Source organism: Rutidosis leptorrhynchoides, chromosome 1, assembly GCF_046630445.1.
Source record: "Rutidosis leptorrhynchoides isolate AG116_Rl617_1_P2 chromosome 1, CSIRO_AGI_Rlap_v1, whole genome shotgun sequence".
Taxonomy (NCBI): Eukaryota; Viridiplantae; Streptophyta; class Magnoliopsida; order Asterales; family Asteraceae; genus Rutidosis; species Rutidosis leptorrhynchoides.
The window spans coordinates 322,995,754-323,001,654 of record NC_092333.1 but is presented as its reverse complement, the minus strand read 5'-3'; positions in this window follow the sequence as shown (position 1 = coordinate 323,001,654).

Below are 5,901 nucleotides of genomic sequence, written 5' to 3'. Positions count from 1 at the left end.
CTGTCTTGAGCTTATTGACCTCGGTTCTGGGACGGTATTTCTCGTTCATCAAGTGCTTGAATGCTGACCACGGTAGTGCGTACGCATCGTCTTGTCCCACTTGCTCTAGATAGGTATTCCACCATGTTAACGCAGAACCTGTGAAGGTATGCGTAGCGTACTTCACTTTGTCCTCTTCAGTACACTTACTTATGGCAAACACCGATTCGACCTTCTCGGTCCACCGTTTCAATCCGATCGGTCCTTTGGTTCCATCAAATTCCAAAGGTTTGCAGGCAGTGAATTCTTTGTAGGTGCATCCTACACGATTTCCTGTACTGCTAGATCCAAGGTTATTGTTGGTATGTAGCGCAGCCTGTACTGCGGCTATGTTTGAAGCTAGAAAAGTACGGAATTCCTCTTCATTCATATTCACGGTGTGTCGAGTAGTCGGTGCCATTTCCTTCAAAATAGTCAAATGGAACAAGTTAATCATACAGAATATTAAGAGTAGTTAATAGTATTTCGTAGCATAATATGAACTCATTTACAAAAGCTTTTTCTTCATATTAGCGTTTTATAAGTTTAAATTCGGGTAGTACCTACCCGTTAAGTTCATACTTAGTAGCTAATATACAATTCAACTACTACAATTCTATATGAAAAACTGATTATAATAATATTTCGCGTTCAAACTTTTACACAATATTTTACAAACTTACAATACCGCTTATTTTACATATAGCATGAAATATAGCACACAATAAATTTGATACAAGATGGTTGTGAAGATAATTCTAGCTAGTACACAAGTCGTTCAGTAAAGGCAATAAAGACACGTAATTCATACGTCCAGAAACAAGTCATGCATTCTGGTTTTACTAGGATTACTTCCCATCCTTGGTCTTGTGGAACATAACCATTATGGCCGTTGATAAGACAGCGTGTTTTAACGTCGTCAAAGGGACGAGGGTTACGTAATGTCCAACAGTCCCGTAACAATCTAAAAACCTCATTTCTTACCCCAATTACCGACTCCGTCACTTGTGGGAACGTTTTGTTTAATAGTTGTAGCCCGATGTTCTTGTTCTCACTTTGGTGAGAAGCGAACATTACTAATCCGTAAGCATAACATGCTTCTTTATGTTGCATGTTAGCCGCTTTTTCTAAATCACGAAGTCCAATATTCGGATATATTGAGTCAAAATAATTTCTTAACCCATTGCGTAAAATAGCATTTGGGTTCCCCGCAATATATGCGTCAAAGTAAACACATCGTAACTTATGGATTTCCCAATGTGATAACCCTCATCTTTCGAACGAAAGCCTTTTATAAACCAAGGCATTCTTGGAACGTTCTTCGAATGTCTTACAAACTGATCTCGCCTTAAATAGTTGTGCTGAAGAATTCTGACCGACTCTAGACAAGATTTCATCAATCATGTCTCCGGGTAGGTCTATTAAAATATTGGGTTGTCTATCCATTTTGTGTTTTTATACTGTAAAATAGACAAGAGTTAGATTCATAAAAAAAATACTTATTAATACAAGCAAGTTTTACATATATCATAAAGCATAAGCACACTATATTACATATATTACACCACACGAATACAACTATCTTATTCCGACTCGCTTGTTTCTTCTTCTTTGGTTTTGGTTCGTTTTGCCAAGTTTCTAGGGATATATGATGTTCCCCTAATACGAGCCGTAATTTTCCACATTGGTTTAGAAAAACCTGGTGGTTTAGAGGTTCCCGGGTCATTGTTACAACTTAAGGACTTCGGGGGTTGACGATACATATAAAGTTCATCGGGGTTGGAATTAGATTTCTCTATTTTTATGCCCTTTCCCTTATTATTTTCTTTTGCCTTTTTAAATTTAGTTGGGGTAATTTCTATAACATCATCGGAATTCTCGTCGGAATCCGATTCATCAGAGAATTGGTAATCCTCCCAATATTTTGCTTCCTTGGCGGAAACACCATTGACCATAATTAACCTTGGTCGGTTGGTTGAGGATTTTCTTTTACTTAACCGTTTTATTATTTCCCCCACCGGTTCTATTTCTTCATCTGGTTCCGATTCTTCTTCCGGTTCTGATTCTTCTTCCGGTTCCGACTCTTCTTCCGGTTCCTCTTCGGGAACTTGTGAATCAGTCCACGAATCATTCCAATTTACATTTGACTCTTCATTATTATTAGGTGAGTCAATGGGACTTGTTCTAGAGGTAGACATCTATCACATAATATCAAACGCGTTAAGAGATTAATATATCACATAATATTCACATGTTAAAAATATATAGTTTCCAACAAAATTTGTTAAGCAATCATTTTTCAAGTAAACACGGTCGAAGTCCAGACTCACTAATGCATCCTAACAAACTCGATAAGACACACTAATGCAAAATTCTGGTTCTCTAAGACCAACGCTCGGATACCAACTGAAATGTCCCGTTGATATTGCTCAATAACATCATATATATCTATCGCAATATCACTAAAAACTCTCTAGAATCGAAGATAATGAAGGTGATCTACAAGTGATAAGCCAAGATGTACAAATTTGTATCGGAAGAATGATTTACAAAGAATTTTGATGATTTATGACATTGGTTGATCCTGATACGAGTTAGGGTCAAGATAGCACTCTAAAATGATAAAACAAGGCTTCCGATATGTTAGGGTTCGTCCAAATGAAGTAATATTGAAAAGAAAACGTAACAGTCAAAATTGGCACAACAGGACGCCGTCCTGGAAGGTGGGACGACGTCCTACCCTTTGTTCTGGGATGCCGTCTAGGTTTATGGGGACGCCGTCTAGCTCTGTTTAGTGGGACGCCGTCCTGAATTTTGGGACGACGTCCCGTAGTAGGTGTAGCCGACTTTTTGGGTTTTTACCTACTCTCTCCACTTTAAAACTTCAGTTTTTGAGGGACTGTTTCATCAGAATACAAACCAGAGAGTTTAGAGGCGATTTTCAGGAGCAAATTGGAGAACTCCAACCTCTTTGAAGAGGCTCAACATCAAGGCATCATCCATCAAAACCTTCTTCATCCAAGAACTCTTGTTCTTGTAGGTTATTTACTTGTTCTCAGCAATGATTTCAGTTAATAAATTGATTGTATTGTTGTCTGTTACCATGATTGTTGGCTAGTTTCTATAATGTTTGTCTAGATTAATAACCAAGGTATTGGATGTAATCTTATTGATTGAATGTATTATGCGTGATAGATTGAAGCTTGAATTAAGAACCATGCTTATTGTTGTTAAAATCATTTGTATCTAGTTAATTGATATGTTGTTGATAAAGAGAACTCTTGTTGATGTATCATATTGATTTACAATCAACTTGTCTTAGATTGATTGTTTGCTAAACCGGACCAAGGGGGTAAACTAGATTAAAACGGTTAAACAAAATAGGAATGAATTGTGTAGAGCGAACGCAAAGACAATTGTTATTCAAGTCTTTGATCTTGTTGATCAACTAGTCACAAACGAAACAGTCTAAGTAATAGGGAACCCTCGCTTAGTAATTCTAGTTTGAGTACTTGCTAAAGAGAACTCTTGGCGAGTCGATTTAGGTGATTAGCATGCTTATAGTTATTTGATTACAAATACAAGAACCATAGTGAAAAGGGAACCCTTGATCTTGTTATTGTATTTGCGTGTTTATCCGAGAGAACTCTTAGTGAACCTATTTGATAACTACACACATAATTATTTAATCAGGACTTAATATCTAAAAATACATCCAATACCGAGGGTAAAATATCTAGATAAACATTTCATCTCTTTGATTTAATTCAAAACTATCTTACTTGCTTTATTTGCATTTTTTCTCATTTCATAAACTTAAAAGACAAAAATATTGTTTTTACATTTAACCTTCTTTGATTTGGCTAAATCGTTAAATAGCCACCAAAACATAAAACTTGTACTTTTAACTTTCATTCACTTAGTTAATCATAATATAGTTTCTAATTCTAGTTTGACTGATATAACTGTCCTTGGAACGATACACGGAACTAAACCAGTTACTATACTACTACACGATCGGGTACACTGCCCGTTAGTGTGTAGCAATCTCTAAAACCGGTATTTTCCATACGATAATTCATATACCACTTTTCGCACATCAAGTTTTTGGCGCCGCTGCCGGGGACAGTTTTGTGTCAAAATAGAATTATTAACTGATTTGTGATTAAGTAGTTTCTTAATTATTTTAAATTTTTAATAATCTTTGATTTTTAAACTTATAGAATCGGTATGTTTAATAATTTTTGTTAGTTGTGTGATTGACAGTTTATAGGTCGCATATGCCACATACCCGAAGTTCAGAATCTCCATTACTTACACCGTTTACAGAACCTGATAGAAAGCTTGGTAGGATTTCAAAAGAAGTACTTGAAATTTTTGAATCTTCATCAAAGCAAGAAACCTTTGATTCAGAATCAAGTACGACCAAGCCTCGATATTCAGACTTTGGTAAACCCGTTCAACCCCCAAATTTTGAAATGGAAGGAGAAAGACCGTTGGTACCACGACAATCAATGGCAGCAAAGATGAAAGCAACCCGGACCGGACAAGGTAGTGCTATTACTCCACCTACTGGTGAGGTAACTTTTGAAATAAAAGGACCTATTCTTCAAATGATTAATAACAGGTGTCAATTTGGTGGTGGTCCGAATGAAGATGCAAACGAACATATTCGTCTCTTTCAAGAGATATGTCTTCTATTTAAACTTAAACCAGAAACTGACCAGGCCATATTATTAAGACTTTTCCCTTGGACACTCCAAGGGGAAGCACGAAGTTGGTTAGATTCATTGGCCGAGGCTACGATAGAAACGTGGGATGGTATGTTGGAAAAATTTCTTAAGAAATATTTTCCAGCATCCAAGTCCGCGAGACTCCAACACGAAATTACCCAATTCTGTCAAAAGCCGATGGAAATCCTGTACGAAGCATGGAATCGATTTTCCAAAATGCTAAGAGGTTGTCCAAACCATGGTTTGGATACCTTTCAAAAGGTCCAAATCTTTTACAAAGGTTGTGATGTAGCAACCCGAATTTCAATTGACCAAGCGGCCGGTGATTCTCTTATGGACAAAACCGAGCAAGAGGCTTATGAGATAATCGAGAAACTAGCCGATTATTCTCATGAGTGGCATCAAGAACGCCCAATTACTCGAAATGCTCAAGTCCAAAGCGCCGGTGCTTATGATGACTTAAGCTCCCTAGGTGTGAAAATAGATGGTGTTGTCCGAAACATGGACAAAATCACCAAGGAAATCCATAGTATGAAAGTAGGTTGTGAATACTGTAGAGGTCTCCACTTAGGAAAAGATTGTGATGCCGGGTTAACCATGGCTCAAAAAGAAGAAGTGGCTTTCATAAGCCAAAGAAATAATAACCAGTTTCAGGGAAGAGCCCAATTTAACTGGAACTTTAACAACCCCTACAACCCTCAAGGTCAAACTTCCAATTTTCAACAAGGGTCAGGTAGTGGGTTCCAACAACAAACTCCGGGTTTTTACCAAAAACCCCAACATGAAGAGAAAAAGTCAAATTTAGAGAGTATGTTGGAAAAGTTAATTACATCACAAACTCAGCTTGTCACAAATATAAACCAAACCAACGAGAAAAATGAACATCAATTTAGAAACCAACAAGCATCAATTCAAAATTTAGAAAAACAAATGAGTGGTTTAGCCAATTTACTGAGCGAGAGGAAACCAGGTAGTTTACCAGGCGATACCAGTAAAAACCCACGAAACGAGCACGCAAATGTTATCACCACACGGAGTGGTCTAGCATACGATGCTCCAAAAATGCCCGAAAATTCTGATTTCAGGGTTCCATTGAACCAAAATGATGAACCGGTTAAGGAGCCAGAAAAAGTGGTTGAAAAGGAAGAAC